General features: G+C 38.8%; 1 protein-coding gene across 6 annotated transcripts in view; it reads left to right on the top strand.

Moving 5' to 3' along the window:
* The window catches only part of AP2A2 (adaptor related protein complex 2 subunit alpha 2), a 95,658-nt gene that overhangs the window by 32,677 nt on the left and 45,488 nt on the right, over positions 1–17,493 (top strand). The gene's annotated exons all lie outside the window — the stretch shown is intronic.

The raw sequence follows: 17,493 nt of genomic DNA, 5'->3' as shown, positions 1-17,493 counted from the left end.
CTCCACTAAAAAAACACACAGGGTGGGGAAATCAGTGTTTTGGGAAGAGGACTAAATCAATAGGTGAAATTTACTAAAATACTACAAATTATCTTAATATTCTTTTTCACGGAGCCACATAAATGCAAGTCTTCAGAAATAAGCCAATTACCCACACAGCTCAAGTTAATTCGACTGATTTTTTTTTCTTCAAGAGTGGCATTCAAAATCCTACACTATTACTCCTGCAAGCTTGTTTTAATCACAAGAATGAGAATTTAAAAGTTGCTATTTTGGTATTTGAAGCTGGGTCCCAACCCACACTTCTCTCTGTAACTGACTTTTTTATCAAATGAAAAACATAAAGAGCCAATGTAGATAGATAGCATATGGGATAACTGTACGCATTGCAGGGTACCAGATTACACTGTGTTAGTACAGCTGCTTTCTGCTAGTGGAATTTCACTGAGTCGTTAGCGTTGAAGGTCATTACATAAACATTTACAATTCCAAAATGTTAATGTGTTGAATTCCTTATTTTAAAAACTCTTTCCCTCGTAAAGCTGACTCTTCCTCAGTTGAGGATTTTTTGGGAATAAGACGCTCTTCTTTCCCCAATATCAGCTTTTTAAAAATCTGCCATGTTTCTGTGCAGATTGAGAAAATATTAATTACAGTGACTTTCCAGGAAAGCGTGAGCATTGTGGCTTGTGTGAGTGGGTTTTTTTAAAAGCTATTTGTAGACAAGTTGTAGTTCCACAGCTGCTTATATGGAGCCAAATTTGTAAGTATTCATCAAAGTTAAGTCTTCCTCTTGTTGCTATTATAGGTTTTTCATGTTGGCATTTCCTGAATATTGAACAGAAGTGGCTTTCTAAAATTCACTTGAGTTGTGCAGCCTTCACTGAAGTTGCCTTCAGCTAGCCCTGATCCATATTATTTATATGTTGTAATCTCCCCTCCTCAGGGACATTTTCTGCTGATTAACAAAAGTGTCTTTTATTCTGAAAGCAGAGCTTGTTAATTGATGGAGGGGAACATAGATAAGTGAATGTTGTTGTGGAACAGGGATTAAAATTCTTAAAATCTTTGTATCACTGTGACACTTTTACTTGGTCATTAGATCTGCTTGTACGCCTATTAAGGAGCAATTTGAGTCTGTTCCCATTAGCAGTGACCTGTTGTCTTCCCAAGCCAAAATTGGTGGTACATCTTCCAGTGAAATTGTTTTATTTCATTATCTCTTTTTTTACTATGTTTTAGCATACCCTGTTGCCTGTTATATCTGTCTTCTTTACAGCTCTTTATTTCACAGGTCAATGAACTATATATTTCCTTTTTGTATATTCTCCTCTCTTGGTTGTGCCTCTGCGCTCCCTTGACAGCTTTCCATATCTGGAGGGGAAAAAATCCTGTTACAACTCTAGCATCTATTTCATCACCTGCCTTTTTTTTTTTTTTTAAACCATTGAAATCTGTCCCAACACCCCCATTAAGAATTTTGAACTGGCTGAAAATAGTATATCCAATATTGTGTACAAAGTGTTCAAATCCTTTATAAAGCAACACATTTTAAACACTGGTAGGGTAGTAACTGGAGGCATAGCCATTAAGCACTTGGTGACTTAAGCTCTGCATGCTTACATGCTTGTTGTTGGTTTTTTTTTTTTTTTCCCCATACCCCGGAGCTGCCATAAGTGGTAGTGTAGACACGGCCTTAGAGAATGCATAGTGGCTTAATTGTGCACTAGCACAGAAAAGTTTTTTTTTTTTTTTTTTTTGCAAATGTATGCAGCACCCTTTTATTATAGGGATTGTTATTAGCTTCCCCATATTTGTTGCCTAATGCTTTCATTATAAAAGGTCCTTGTGACCTTTTCTGAGAAGATCTAGCACTTCCATTGTTTCCAGTGAATCTCTGTCATGTAGCTGTGAAAAAGATGGCCCAAAGCCTTTTCTTTCCAATGAAATTAGTTTTAGCCAAATCTGAATGCAAACTTCTGAAAACTACAATTTATCTGCTTTTGTTAGAATGCTGAACAAATGTTGCTGAGAATTACTGAACATACACATTCTAATCAGAAGCTGGGCTCATACCACCACCATCCACGCCCCTTTCCCCCCCCCCCCCCCCAACCACCACCAAAGCAGCAGTACACAGTGCATTGGGAGCCCTGGGAGCAGATAGCCTGTCTTGGGACTGTGCTGTGGAGCAAGTGTCTTGCTGAGCTTCTCTGAAAATCCCTCTGGATTTCACATAGCTCCAGTGGCCCATAACCCCTCTGAGAAGTGAACATGGGGAAGGAACTCCTCCACTTTCTGGGGACAGATGGGCCATGCTCCCTCAGGCCGAGTAAGTGGCCCCACAGAGTCCCTTCCGTTCTTTTCTCCTCTCCTGCCCCCCAAATAATGGCCGCCTTCTCCAGCTAACATAGGCAGCTCTGTAACACCAGCTGTGTTGCAGTGCTGAGAGTTCAGAGTTCAATCCTTTCTGATGCATAAGATTCTTATAGTTCACATAACTTGTTTTTAATCTTCATCCTTTTTTTTTTAAAAAAAAAAAAAGCAAACTACATAAGCTAAAGAACTCTTTTCTGTGTTACACAGTCAAGCGCTTAAAAATTAAGAAATGCTACAATTTAGGTTGCCCATGATACCTTACTTCTGTTTCCTTGTGTGTAAGCATTATGATGATTTTTAGCTATTTAGGAAGTTTTAAGACTAACAAATTCTAGCCACCAACATGAAAAATTTCAGCTGGAGGGCTAGGATTTCACTCTGAATTTCAGCCTGAGTAATTTGTCAATAGTATAACGCATCAAAGCCAAGGTTATTACAATATTTTGCGCAAACATGACTAAGTATTGCTGTGTGCTCTACCTGTGCTTTGTTAAATGTTGTGTGTGACTTGTGCGTTCATTGCAGAAAAGCCTCTCTCCAGTTAGCTTACCATGTGTACTTTTTCTTGCTTAACTTTCAACCTAGGATCATATTTTAATTAGAGGAAGAATTACATTATCTTCACAGTATAATTTGATATTCTACATTTTGATAGTAAGAGATGAAATGTTATGTATATGGCAGTTGGAAAACTTGCAGTTGAAGAGCCTGTTATACATGAGTTCTTGAGGCCTTGGGGCATACTACTGTCCCAGACTGTGTTTACAAACGCTCTGGCTAGATGAGAGTTTTGGTTGATGTAAATTGAGTTAATTGCCAGCTAGTTCCAGTTAACTAATGCTATTGGAAATATTGGCACTGTAGGCAGAAAGTTAAGGTGCTTACTGGTTGGATACTGTGTAAATTGCCTGAGGGCAGCCAGTGGAACAGTGCAGAGCTTACTGATAGCAGAGCTGGGGTGGGCAGGGAGTGGTACTAGGAAGCAATGCTGGCGGCTGCCTTTATTTTTTTCCCTCACCACAGTTTAGTGTTCTATTCCTAGCACACCTTTGGCTGCCTGCTCTGGCATAGCTCAAATCCAGTCATCTTCCCCATTGCTCTGCATCCTCAGACTTTATTGGCCCACATAGCTCCAGTACTCTGGCTTTCACTCCTACTCTTCCCCCAACCCAGTGGACCCACCATGGGAGTGTTGTGGGATTTTTTTTTTTTTTTTTTGTAATTATCTTGTAGGAATGGGAGAAGAATTCCTTGAGGCTATTTCTCAAGGGTGGCTGGCTGGCCCCAGACTCGCGCTCTGTGACTGTTCCCATCCCACTGCATGCCATGGCATGGAGATCTTTAGGGATAAAAAGGGAACTTCCATACCTCAGCTGGTGGGGCCCAGGCAGCCCAAGTACATAGACCTGGGTTCTAGCACTGCCTTTATGTCGGTTTCAGGGAAGCCCTTCCCCCAGTGTGTTGGAGTTTCCCAATGGCTAAGGATCTACGCTAAATATGGACTTGGATTTTTCCGTACAAGAAAACTTGGCCACTAGGATTGGGCCTTTCTAAAACCCTCTCTTGTATACAAATCAAAACAAAATACAGGCCCAGGAGAGAAAATAGAGAACACAATTAATGTTGGTGTGTAAAGAGTGAAATCTAGGGGTCTTTGTCTTGAAAGAAAAATCTAATGTAGCCCTTTTATTTAAACATCTAGAAACATTGTGCCTTTTCCCCCAGTGGTAAATTGTAAGCATGGCTGTGAAGATATGAGTATTAGTAGTTTTAATGAGACTGTCTTTATATGACTGTTTCTTAAGGAAGCTTACTGGGTTAATAAATCACTTTTTAAATCTGAAGATCTCAAAGCACTCTTTAAACCCTGAAGCTGTGAAAAACTAGTCTCAGATGCCAGCTGTATGCTGATTCTACAGGCAAACTGTATCTGTCTTCTCAGTGTAGTAAATCAGTGGTAGAGTGGGGAGAGAAAAGAGGAGCTCTAAATCCCAGTTGCCTGCTCTAGTAACTCACTAAACTGTTCCTCTTCTAAAGCTCAGCCACTTTAGCCTAAGATGCTTCATTTTTATCCTTAAAATGTTTGTGGTTTAACTTGTGCTATTGAAAGATCCTGTAATTGTAATAGTCTGTTCTGATTTCTTATCAGAACTGAAAGTCCTGTCACTCTTCCCTTCCCCAAATTGCATGCAGAGATGCATCATAATGCACTTTTTACCAAATGATTAAGAAAGGGCTATGGACAGGATGTGGGACAGGTGCTTGATGATTATACCAACTAAAACAACACAGCCAGTTTTTTGTATAGCATAATGAAATACTTCTTTTTTTTCAAAAAAAAATTCATATAAAAGGGGTTGGTCGTAGCAGACAGGTGACTGACTGACACATACATCTTCTGTTAACACTTTATGAAGCAATATTTCTTTACCCAGTTTAAGTAGACCTTAAGTATAAATACTTTAATTTAAACATTCTTGGTGGTGAACAGATTTTATTGTAAACTGATATTTAAATCCTGATTGTACTTCCTGATTTGTAGGTATCATAGTAAGCTTGTCTGCTAGTATGCTGGCAACTAAGGGTACGTCTATACTTACTGGCCGGGTCGACGGGTAGCGTTCGACTTCTCGGAGTTCGAACTATCGTGTCTAATCTAGACGCAATAGTTCGAACTCCGAACGCGCTCCCGTCGACTCCGGAACTCCACCACCACGAACGGCGGTGGCAGAGTCGACGGGGGAGCCGCGGACTTCGATCCCGCGGCGTCTGGACAGGTAAGAAGTTCGAACTAAGGTACCTTAGTTCGAAATCCCTCCCCCCCTCCCCCCCCCGCCACTGTAGACCAGGCCCTAGTACTGGAGGATTTGTAACTGATATTGTAACTCCTGGAGACTTTTGCTTGTTCGCTTAAACTATTCAGTTAGGCTCCTTTCTATAATTCCTGCCACACTTGCTGGAAGAAGTACATAAATTACTCTAAAGTGTATAGATGTGAACATAGAAGCTACCAAAACTCGATAGCACATTACAAGCTGTGATATGAGTTTTTACACCCAGAATACTTAATCTGCTGGTCCATTGGAATGCCGAAACTAGTGTACTAACTACACAAAAGCAAGTTATACAGAACTTAAAGCTAAATCATTGAATTGCACAAACTGGTAAGCAAACTTTTTTGCCACAGAATGTATTTTCTCTCTCCTGAATGTAAACCATTACCCCCTTAACATAAAATTGAAATCTTTACATTCCAATTGGTTACTGGCTCCAAAAAACCCCACCTTACTAATGCCCACACAAGCTAATTGGACTGGTTGGGTGTTATCAGTTACTTAATTTGTGTAGATAGTCCATTTACATAGAACTGAGTGTTCTTACTCTTCTTTCTGATTGTGTTCAATAGACTATACTTTAAAAATTGCTGTAAAATTGCAGACAGCTCGAGATGTTTTCCTAATTTTCCCCTTTCTGTTGTGACTTCATTTATAAACTATCATTTGTACATTAGCCTTGTTTAGGTTTCTGGTTGGAATAAATTCAGAGACTTCATAATGTTGCTTTTGATGTATGCTTTTCCTATATTGATTATATGTCTGAGAGAAGTATGATCCACAACTACAGTTCCTATTGGTGTGTGCACAGCTCTAGAATCTGGTGCTAAAATCTCTGAACAAGAAGAAATTTGAAAGTATAATTTTTTTACAACAGTGGAATTTGCCTCATCAATGGATAGTAATTCCCATCAGATGACAAGAACACCAAGTTTTCTAGGGAAAGAAGTCATTTTTGTCCTGTTTGCTGTGGTTGAAACTGCTGACCAGAATTCTTTGGATCCTTCCTGTTTCTGCTGAATTTCAGACATAAGTTGTTACAGAAACTTATGTATATATTTTTCATTGAGGAGAACCTGATCAGAAGAAAAACATTTCCTGTTCCTTTCTGTTTCCTGTGAGCAATAAAATATGAACTTGCTGTTAGGGGTTATAGGAAAATATATAATCCTTTGGCACTAAAACACTGGGGTTTTTTGTGTAGTGAAATTCAGCATGGACAAGGGGTATTTATGCAGTTTCAGACCACAATAAACTGTGCAAAAAATCAGAATAAGTGCTAGGATGGAGACTTCAGTTGCGCAAATTGAGGTTTCTTCAGCATACATAAGTGTGCCCAGGCATGTGTTTAAAGTGGGGCTGTTGTTGAGTTCTCACAGCATATAGTACTTAAAATAACAAAGCTGTGTTTAAACTATAATAAGGTTATTTAAACAAACTATACACAGTTCAATTTAGTCTTTGGAATTGGAATCCATCTTAGATTTTATATTGTAATACAAAATTAAACAAACTAGGGCTATTGATTAATCACAGTTAACTCATGATTAACTCAAAGTAATCATGGTTTAAAAAATTAATTGCGATTAATTGCAGTTTTAATCAGCTGTTAACCAATAAAAAACCAAGTGAAATTTATTGAATATTTTTGGATGTTTTTCTACATTTTCAAATATATTGATTTCAGGTACAACACGGAATACAAAGTTTACACTGCTCACTTTAAATTATTATTTTGGATTACAAATATTTGCATTGTCAAAATTATAAAAGAAATAGTATTTTTCAATTCACTTCATACAAGTACTGTAGTTCAATCTCTTTATCCTGAAAATGCAATTTACAAATGTAGATTTTTGTTTGTTTGTTACATAATTGTTTTGTTTTTGAGTGCAATGTAAAACTTTAGAGCCTACAAGTCTATTCAGTCCTACTTCTTGTTCAGCCAAATAGCTAAGACAAAGAAGTTTATTTACATTTACATGAGATAATACTGCCTGCTTATTATTTACAATGTCACCTGAAAGTGAGAACAGGCGTTTGCACGGCTCTTTTGTAGCTGTCATTACAAGGTATATACGTGCCAGATATGCTAGGCATTCTTATGCCCCTTCATGCTTTGGCTGTTGTTCCAGAGGACATGCTTCCATGCTGATGGTGCTCATTTAAAAAACAACAACAACAAAAAAAACCCATTAAATTTTATGACTGAACTCTTTGGGGTAGAATTGTATGTCTCCTGCCCTGTTTTACCCAAATTCTGCCATGTATTTCATGTTAATAGCAGTCTTAGATGATGAACTAGCAAATATTGTTTGTTTTAAGAACACTTTCACTACAGATTTGGCAGACTCAAAGAAGGTACCAATGTGAGATGTCTAAAGATAGTTACGGCCCTCGACCCAAGGTTTAAGAATCTGAAGTGCCTTCCAAAATCTGAGAGGGAAGAGGTGCGGAGCATGCTTTCAGAAGTCTTAAAAGAGCAACACTCCAATGCGGAAACTACAGAACCCAAACCACCAAAAAAGAAAATCAACCTTCTGCTGGTGACATCCAACTCAGATGATGAAAATGAACATGTGTCAGTCCTCACTGTTTTGGATCGTTACTGAGCAGAACCTGTCATCAGGATGGATGCATTCTGGAGTGGTGGTTGAAGCCTGAAGGGACATATGAATCTTTAGGACATTTTGCACGTAAATACCTTGCGATGCCAGCTACAACTGAGCCATGGGAATGCCTATTTCAGGTGACATTGTAAACAAGAAGCAGGTAGCATTATCCTCTGCTAATATAAACAAACTTGTTGTTCTGAGCGATTTGGCTGAACAAGAAGTAGGACTGAGTGTATTTGTAGGCTCCGAAGTTTTACATTGTTTTGTTTTTGAGTGCAGATTTTTTTTTTTTTACATACAGACGCCTCCCGGGTTACACAAACCCGATTTATGCAAATCTGCACTTATGGAAAAAGTTCCATAAGCTAGAAATAGGATGGTTTTTTTAGTTTTTTTCGTAATGGTCGGGTATACGTTTCCAACTTACGCAAAATTTTAGTTATGCAAGGTGTTCCGGAATGGAACGCTTGCATAAGTCGGGGAGCATCTGTAATTCTATATTTATAAATTCAACTTTCATGATAAAAACATTGCACTACAGTACTTGCAATGGGGGGATTGAAAAATACTATTTATTTTGGTCTTTACGGTGCAAATATTTGTAATAAAATTATAACGTGAGCACTGTACACTTTGTATTCTATGTTTTAATTGAAATCAATATATTTGAAAATGTTGAAAATATCCAAAAATATTTAAATAAGTGGTATTCTATTATTGTTTAATAATGCGATTAATCACGATTTTTTAAAAATTGCTTGACAGCCCTAAAACAAATTATTCTTCTTCCTCAGATATCCATCTCTGCTGCCACGTGTACAAGATGAATAGGTAGCCAGGTGAATTTGATTTTTAAATAATAATTTAAATCATGATTTAAATCACTAGTCAGGAAGACTCTATTTAATCACGGTTTTCTACATAAGTGCATTCTTGTTGGATGTTATAACCTTAATACATATTCTTCACAACTCAGAGATAGATGTAGGTGTAATTTTTACATGGTACAAACACTACAATGATTTATTTTGAAAACTTTTCAGATTAGTTTTACAATTATATCAGAAAATGAATAATTGTTTGGTTATTTCATTTATCAAAGGTAATTGAAGCAGATATTTATGAAGTCATTGGGAGGTGAACTATCTCCAATTCAACAGATTAATCATTAATATTTGGAGGATTTTCTTGCCATGTTGTATTAGGAGGAGAACATCACCAGACAGACATCTAAATTGTTTTATTTAACTAAAACAACAACGTTAAGTTATCTGGATTTTTTCTTGAACAGTAAATATAAAATATTTTAACAAAACAAGCACATGTCCCTTGCTTCTCACCTTTATCTCCAGACTTCTTCTCCTTGTCCAGATCTATTCCACCCCCAACAATCTTCTGTTCATTGAACTTTCTGAAACTTGGCACTTTTAGAGAGAGGTAAGGGATTGACTCTGTGTACGCAAATTTGCAGAGGCACAATAGAGTTGAGGTCTGTTATTTCTCACCTCTCTCTCTATTTATTTATTTAAAACGTTTTTGCTGTTAACAGGCATGTTACCTCTGGAGCCCATTAGGTAGGTAGATTATTTAGGTTAATCTTTCTATTGTAGAATCATAGAATACCAGGGTTGGAAGAGACCTCAGGAGGTCATCTAGTCCAACCCCCTGCTCAAAGAAGGACCAAGAAGCCGTGTATCCAGAAGCCTGTGGGGAACCCCATACAATTGGGTCCCTAATCCATGAACTATTGGAACTCATTTACAAAACTTTTCTTAAACATCACATTAATATATTGTCTTATAGTATAGAATTAGAATTTATAATCCCTATTCCATGATGAGATATCTTTGAGGTTTAGTTTTAATTAAGATAAGTTTCTCTCCCCCTCCCCCCCCAAAAGCATTTTATCAAAAAAATCCAATTTGATTTTTATCCACCCTGATAGGTAGCTGCTGTTTCTCTTGAAAGCCAAGCTGGCAAAAAAGGGGTATCTCCAGTCTGAAATTTTCATTTTAGTACTTCTTTGTAGAACAGTGAAGTAGATGCAACATCTGTAACTTGTCTTTTAAAAGCTTTGTTTTCCTAATCTTGTTTTGAAAGATGAGTAGACGTGCCAGGAGGGAGGATCACCACCTTCCTTCCCTACTCAAAGAAGAGCAGACTGCAAGTGGCTGTGTTGGCACATGAGCTCACACCACAAGAGGCTTTGGCTTGTGCGTTGGTCATTCCCACAGTCTAATGGAATTGGTTTCTGGCAGCAGAACAAAATATCAGTCTGCTTCACTGCTACTTAACAGCACAGCTTCAGGGGTGCCTCTACAATCCTAGAGGGCAGGCTGTGGCGTTCAGGCTCTTTTTCTTTAGACACCATTGTTCATTTTCTCTGTTTGGAAGTGTCTTGTGAAGAAGCACTGACAACCGAGATTAAAATTTCACAGCAGTCCAGACCCTTAACGTACAAACAAATCTTTAGGAGCAAGCACTTGGGAAAGCCATCATTGTGATGGTCTTTCCCTTGTTGATCACAGTTGTTGGTAGGTTTGCCTGCTTCCTTAACCAGTGGATGCCAACGGTCTAAGTGTCATCTGTAGTAAAGGGTACTATTTCATTCCCTTTCCTTTGTTCCCAGGTCATGAAAGCCCTGTGTGTGTGTCCATGGGTAAAATTAAGTTTGCATTTAAAGAAGGGATTAACCATGTAATTATGTATGTAGAATACACCGTATTCTCCTCAATTACAGCACTTCCAGAGTTTTCTCAGAGTTTACAAATAAATTAAACAGTTAATGTTAATTTAAAATGGAGTCTTTAAGAAATGTAGCACTGTCAGATTTTCTTGTCCTGAATGATCTCAGCTCAGGGGTTGCCCATTCACAGGGAAGTGAATCTTGAGTATGCCTTGAATAAAGTGAATATAGAATTTTTTTAAAACCCTTTAATTATAAGTTGTTTTTTTTGTTGTTGTTTAGCCAAAGTAGAACAACAATTTTCAGAAAAACTTAATTGCCCTCTTTTAAAATGGCTGGCATCTTGTGCTCTCATTGGGAAGGAAGCCATGTGTTGCCCTTGGCAAAGATGATCACCAGCACCTGCATTCACTCATTCCTCACAGTGCTTTTCTGCTTACCGCACAAAATCTCCTTGAAAATCATCTTTTTTGTAAACTGGAACCACAAACATATTTATTAGTCACAATTGTATGGTTATTGCATGATATCATTGCAAGGCAGGATTATGATTGTTTGGATGCCTTAATTGTGTATTTCTGTCATTTTAACGTGTTTGGGTTAAATTTAATCTTAAAAGAAATCCAGTATCCTTTGTTTGCTTGTTTTAGGGATAGTTTAAAACATCCCCTGTAATACTTTGACTATAAACTACTGCTACTCAGGGCTTGGCTACACTAGCACTTTACAGCACAGCAACTTTCTCGCTCGGGTGTGGAAAAGCACTCCCTTGAAGGCAGCAAATTTCAGCTCTGCAAAACACCAGTGTAAACAGTGCACCACTGCTGGGAGCCATGCTACACCCCTTGTGGAGGTGGCTTTGTTTAGAACACTGGGAGAGCTCTCTCCCAGCGCTCTGTTGTGACTACACAAGTCACGTTAAAGTGCTGCCGTGGCAGCACTTTAATGTTGCCAGTGTAGACTAGCCCTCAGCTTTAATTTAACTTTTTAAAGTTTTTTGTATGGAATTAGAATACAATTGGTTTGTCTATTGGGGTTGACTGGTTTCATCTTCACATTGGAATCCTTCAGCAGTTCTTGCAGAGTCCAGATGGTCATTTCTCTGAGACAAGAAATTGGTTCCTGCAAAACATGTTAAATGTATTTTTTGAGACCAAGAAAGAGCATTTCAGTGTCCACTGTTCTGTAGCTGAGAGAGAACAAGAGGATTATTTAATTTCTCCTAGTTCCCAATATATTCTCTTCCCTTCTGTTTTACTTAAGGGGAGGTTTTCAAATGCACAAGAAGGCATTTTAAATACACGATTTGAGTGTCAGTAGGAATTTGTACTATTGTAATCCATTCTATTTAGGCCTACTCTGGAACATTAATTGAAAAGTTCAGCTAGTACAGAAAGATGTGGCCAGTCTGCTTAATGAGTTAGGTGCATATGCATATGCATGCATGCTCTGAACTGCACTAGCTTCCCATCTGCTTCCAGGTGTAGCTGAAAGGTGTTTTCAACCCATAAAATTTAAGAGTTGGGGATTACTCTAATGGATTATTACTCCACATATACCAATATAAATGCTATTTAAGTACAATATCCAGCCCTTAATTATGGGGGTCTCAGACACTGGAGAAATCCAGGTGAATTTAGTCAATTTTTTTAGTACTCTCCATATCTGATCAAGAAGCAATCTGATATTTAATATCTTAATCAGTGGCCTAACCACAGATTGGTTCACATCTTTGTCTCCAAATTAATAAACCTAAATTGTCCCTGCCTTTTCTTTCCCCCCCCATCCACCACCCCCAAACTGGCTTTTATCAATCAGAAGTATTCTTCCTTCAGATCACAGTGAACACCGATCACATTTCCAGGTGTTCTGCAGACCTGGAGAAACTTGCTGGGGTCAAGTGTTTGAAGCATCCAAACTGCTGATCTACTGACATCTGATTAAACTTGAAAGCTATTAATTCATCTCTTACCTTGGTGTGTTTTAAGGCTCCACTTTTCAGTGGATTGCAGAGTTCTGTGTATGCTCCCTGTTCCCATATGTCTAAGTGGCTGAAAGAGACTCCTTTAGTTAAATCCTATATTAGTCAACTAGTGAGATAATAGTGTAATCTGAGGTGCTCACTACCCCTGCCTTTAGTGCAGAACTATCACTCCTCTTGCTCCTTCAGTTGGCAGAGACTAAAGACTGTAGCAGACGTCTGCCCTAGATTCATGTTGACTCTACAGTATCCATCTTACATTTTTTAAATCCAAGCTTCCATCTCTCCTAGTTCTCACTCCTCTTCCATCTTTTCTCACCCATTTTCTCTCCCACTTGTTCTTTACTATTGCCTTCTCTTTTCTTCCTCCCTCCACTTTTTGCCTCCTTTGTTTGTTTGCCCTGCCCTTAATGTGCTCCTGTTACTTTTTCACTCAGTTGCATGAATCTAGTGGATTTTCACTCCACTGCTGTTGCTGATAGTGCTGTCTTTCCGGAGTATCAGCAGAGTTGTAAGCATGATTCATTGCTGAGGGAAGGAGAGATTTATTTGCTCTCTTCAGTTGCTTCTTTATAGATTGCCCCATCAGCAAAAGAAGATCCTGTCTGGCTGTACTGCTGTTGCTGTAGTGCTTCCCCAGCAAGAACAGCATAGTAATATGGTCTATTTTGTTAGTTGACCTATGTTGCTGCTTCTGTATTACTCCTGTGGGAATACTGCGCCAAGAAATTGAAAACTCTGCGCACAATAATTTAAAATTCTGCCTAGTTTGTCAAAATAACACTATATAATCATGCCAGTTTCAATAATTTTTGGTAATTTATTTCAAAATCCCTGTCAGCAAGTATGTCTTTAATAATACAGACAACAGATTTCCCCCAGGAATTGGGAGTTAAGGAAGGCACTATGATGCTTTTGTTGGGCGCCTCAGTATGGGCGTATCACACGTGCCAGCTGGGCACATGTTGGGGGCAGAAAACTGCCCCTTTGCTCTCAGACACCCGCACCTCCTACCCCTAAGAGCCCAGCTGTAGGGCACCCTCAACCCCCCTTACCCTCCCTCCCGCGATCCAGAGGGAGAAAACAGCCTGATTCTGGGTCCCTGGCTTATTCAGAGTTTTCTGCATGCCACTTCCTTCCTTCAGGACCTGCTGGGAACTGCAGCTGCTCAGAACCCTCCAGCTTCCCCTTCACTCCTCAACTCCTCCCCCACAGAATCTGGAGAGCTGGGATCCGCTGGATCCAGCGGCCCCTAGTGGCAGCCAGCAGCTCTGCAGCATCAGTTCTATGGGGAAAAATTAAATTTGGCATAGAATATTAATTCTGCATTGTGCAGTGATGCAGAATCCCCCCAGGAGTACTATATGCAGACGCACAGGCATGATTCACGGCTAATTTAAATCCTTGATTTAATTGTTCTGGCACTCATGGTTTCAAGAAGTCAAGGCAATCTTGTTTGCCTTAAGATAAAGGTATTTTTGGATTATGTAAAGGGATTTTCTTCATGCTGGCCATCGTGGTGTGGGTTTGTTTTTTTTCTGTCAGTTTGTCATATCTACACTTGCCTGATATAGATTAGAAAACAGTTTCTTCCCATTTTTTCCCCACAAGTCTAGTGATGTATGGTATTTTCTTCAAGCCCTAGCTCCAGGAATCAAGTGGTAACATGAAAATCTTCACTATAATTTTAAAAAATTGTTAGCCTTCATGCTTGTAGAGAAACTTGAAAATTTGGACCCTCAAGGCTGATAAAGCAAATATCTCCCTCTCCCAATCCCCCTCCACTCCCCCAATCTTATGGCTTTTCGGAGCCTCACCTAGGTTTTTTGGCAATACTGCAGCCAGTAGGCATAATCTGTAATATGCCAGGCACTCGTCTATGACACTTGGTGCAGTCACTGAGCTTGCTATGTCAACTGTAACTAACTGAATTTATGTAATAGTAGCTCTTAACAATTTTGGAAATCTTCATAGACGTGAATGCTGAAGTTCCTCAATATTTAACCACCAAATTAAATAGCCTGATTATCAGTACCTGTCAGTGAGTTGTGGGTACTTTGCACCTCTGAAAATCAGGGTCCCCTCTTTAACTACATAAACATGGATTTGTTTGAAAACTGGCCTACTGGCCTGTAGGTTTAGCTGATCACTTCTCAGCCTGTTAAATACATGCAGTGTGTTGGGTTTTGCTGATTTTGGGATAATGTAACCTTTCATATAAGGCTTTATTCCATACAATTCTGTGCTGACTAATGCTGCCCATCAAAAAAGAATGGTCGTTGATTTGACAAATCTGTTTCACTCTGAGTGAGGCAAAAATAGCTGAAAAGTTTTTAAAAGCTTCTGGGAAGAAGCTTTCCCTGAAATTTTGTTACACAGACAGAACTCTAGGAAACTGTCTGATCATTAGACATTTCCTTGTAGGCTTGAATGGGGAAAGGAAGAGGCTGTTGGCCAAAAGGCACAATGTTCATGTTTCTCTACAAGAAAATAATTCCTATATTGTAACAGATCTGCCGGAAAGATTGCACTTACAGCCAACTGGCTTTGGCTATACTGTTCAGTACATAAGAATGACCATACTGTGTTAGACCAATGGTCCATCTAGCCCAGTATCCTGTCTTCCGACAGTGGCTGGTGCCAGATGATTCAGAGGGAATGAACAGAACAGGGCAATTTATTGAGTGATCCATCCCTTGTCATCCGGTCCCATTATTTATTGATTGATTGATTTTTGGAGGTTTAGGGGGACACTGAGCATGGGGATTGTGTCCCTGACATCTTAGCCACTGATGGACCTATTAGCCATCTTCTATGAACTTATCTAATTCTTCTTTGAACCCAGTTATACTTTTGGCCTTCACAACATCCCCTGGCAATGAGTTGCACGTGTTGACTATGCGTTGTGTGAAGAAGTTTGTTTTAAACCTGCTGCCTATTAAGTTCATTTGGTTACCCCTAGTTCTTGTGTTATGTGAAGGAGTATTCACATAAAGTATTCTTTATTCGTTTCTCCACAACGTTCATGATTTTATAGATCTCTGTCATATCCCCCCTCCCATTTAGTCATCAGTTCGCTACAACAGGATTTTAACAAAGAAAGTAAGGTTGGAAAATAATGCTGATGAGCTTTCAGAAGTACATATTTTAGAGGTCTGTACTACAACCATAAAAGGTAAACTGTTTTAGAGCATCCTCTTCCCCGCTTCCCCCCCCCCCCCTTTTTTTTTAAACAAAACACCTTAACCTTGTAATCTAAACCATTTTGAAATTTGACGTGTAAAGCTGACTGGATAGCATGTAATCAAGAGGAACTTAATCTTAGTTTATGGCCTTTACACATGATAGTCAGTGTAATGTTTCAGACTTTAAAAAAAGGCATAATCAAAATAATTTTTTTTTGTCAGACTTCCTCCACTTCCTGATGTGTGCATTAACTGTTGCAGAATACTTAAATGCCTTAATCCAGAGTATTGGGCTTTTGCCATTTCCACAGATTGTGGGGCAAAACTGACATTTGTATATTCTAGGGCTGTTAAACGATTAAAAAGATTATTCGTACGATTCAAGAGCTAATAGAATACCATTTATGCAAATATTTTTGGATGTTTTCTACTTTTTCAAATATATTGATTTCAATTACAACACAATACAAAGTGTACAGTGCTCACTTTTTATTTATTTTTTATTACAAGTATTTGCACTGTAAAAAACAAAAGAAATGTGAATTTTCGATTCACCTAATACAAGTACTGTAGAGCAAACTCTTTATGAGGAAAGCAGCAAAGAGTCTTGTGGCACCTTATAGACTAACAGACGTTTGGAAGCATGAGCTTTCGTGGGTGAATACCCACTTCGTCGGATGCATGTAGCTCTCCACTACGTGCATCTGACGAAGTGGGTATTCACCCATGAAAGCTCATGCTCCCAAACGTCTGTTAGTCTATAAGGTGCCACAAGACTCTTTGCTGCTTTTACAGATCCAGACTAACATGGCTACCCCTCTGATACTTTATCATGAAAGTTGAACTTATAAAGGTAGAATTATGTATAAAAAAACTGGATTAAAAAATAAAACAATGTAAAATTTTAGAGCCTGCAAGTCCACTCAGTCCTACTTCTTGTTCAGCCAATCGCTCAGACAAACAAGTTTGTTCACATTTGCAGGAGATAATGCTGCCCGCTTCTTGTTTACAATGTCACCTGAAAGTGAGATCAGGCATTCTCGTAGCCCTGTTGTCCCCAACATTGCAAGATATTTACATGCCAGATTTGCTAAAGATTCATATGTCCCTTGATGCTTCAACCACCATTCCAGAGGACATGCTTCCATAATGATGACGGATTCTGCTCAATAACAATCCAAAGAAGTGCAGACCGACACATGTTCATTTTCATTAACTGAGTCAGATATCACCAGCAGAAGGTTGATTTTCTTTTTTGGTGGTTTGGGTTCTGTAGTTTCTGCATTGGAGTGTTGCTCTTTTAAGACTTCTGAAAGCATGCGCCACACCTCGTCCCTCTCAGATTTTGGAAGGCACTTCAGATTCTTAAACCTTGGGTTGAGTGCTGTAGCTATTTTTAGAAATCGTACATTGGTACCTTCTTTGTGTTTTGTCAAATCTTTAGTGAAAGAGTTCTTAAAACGAACAACATGTGCTGGGTCATCATCAGAAACTACTATAACATGAAATATATGGCAGAATGTGGGTAAAACAGAGCAGGGGACCTAAAATTCTCCCCCAAGGAGTTCAGTCACAAATTTAATTAACACATTTTATTTTTTTAATGAGCGACATCAGCATAGAAGGATGTCCTCTGGAATGGTGACCGAAGCAGGAAGGTGCGTATGAATGTTTAGCATGTCTGGCACGTAAATATGTTGCAATGCTGGCTACAAAAGTGCCATGTAAATGCCTGTTCTCACTTCTTGGTGACATTGTAAATAAGAGGGCAGCATTATCTCATGTAAATGTAAACAAACTTTTGTCTTAGCTA

The sequence above is a fragment of the Mauremys reevesii genome, linkage group 4, assembly GCF_016161935.1.
Source record: "Mauremys reevesii isolate NIE-2019 linkage group 4, ASM1616193v1, whole genome shotgun sequence".
NCBI classification, from domain to species: domain Eukaryota; kingdom Metazoa; phylum Chordata; order Testudines; family Geoemydidae; genus Mauremys; species Mauremys reevesii.
Note: the sequence above shows the minus strand (reverse complement) of the source record. Positions and strands in the feature narration are given on the sequence as shown.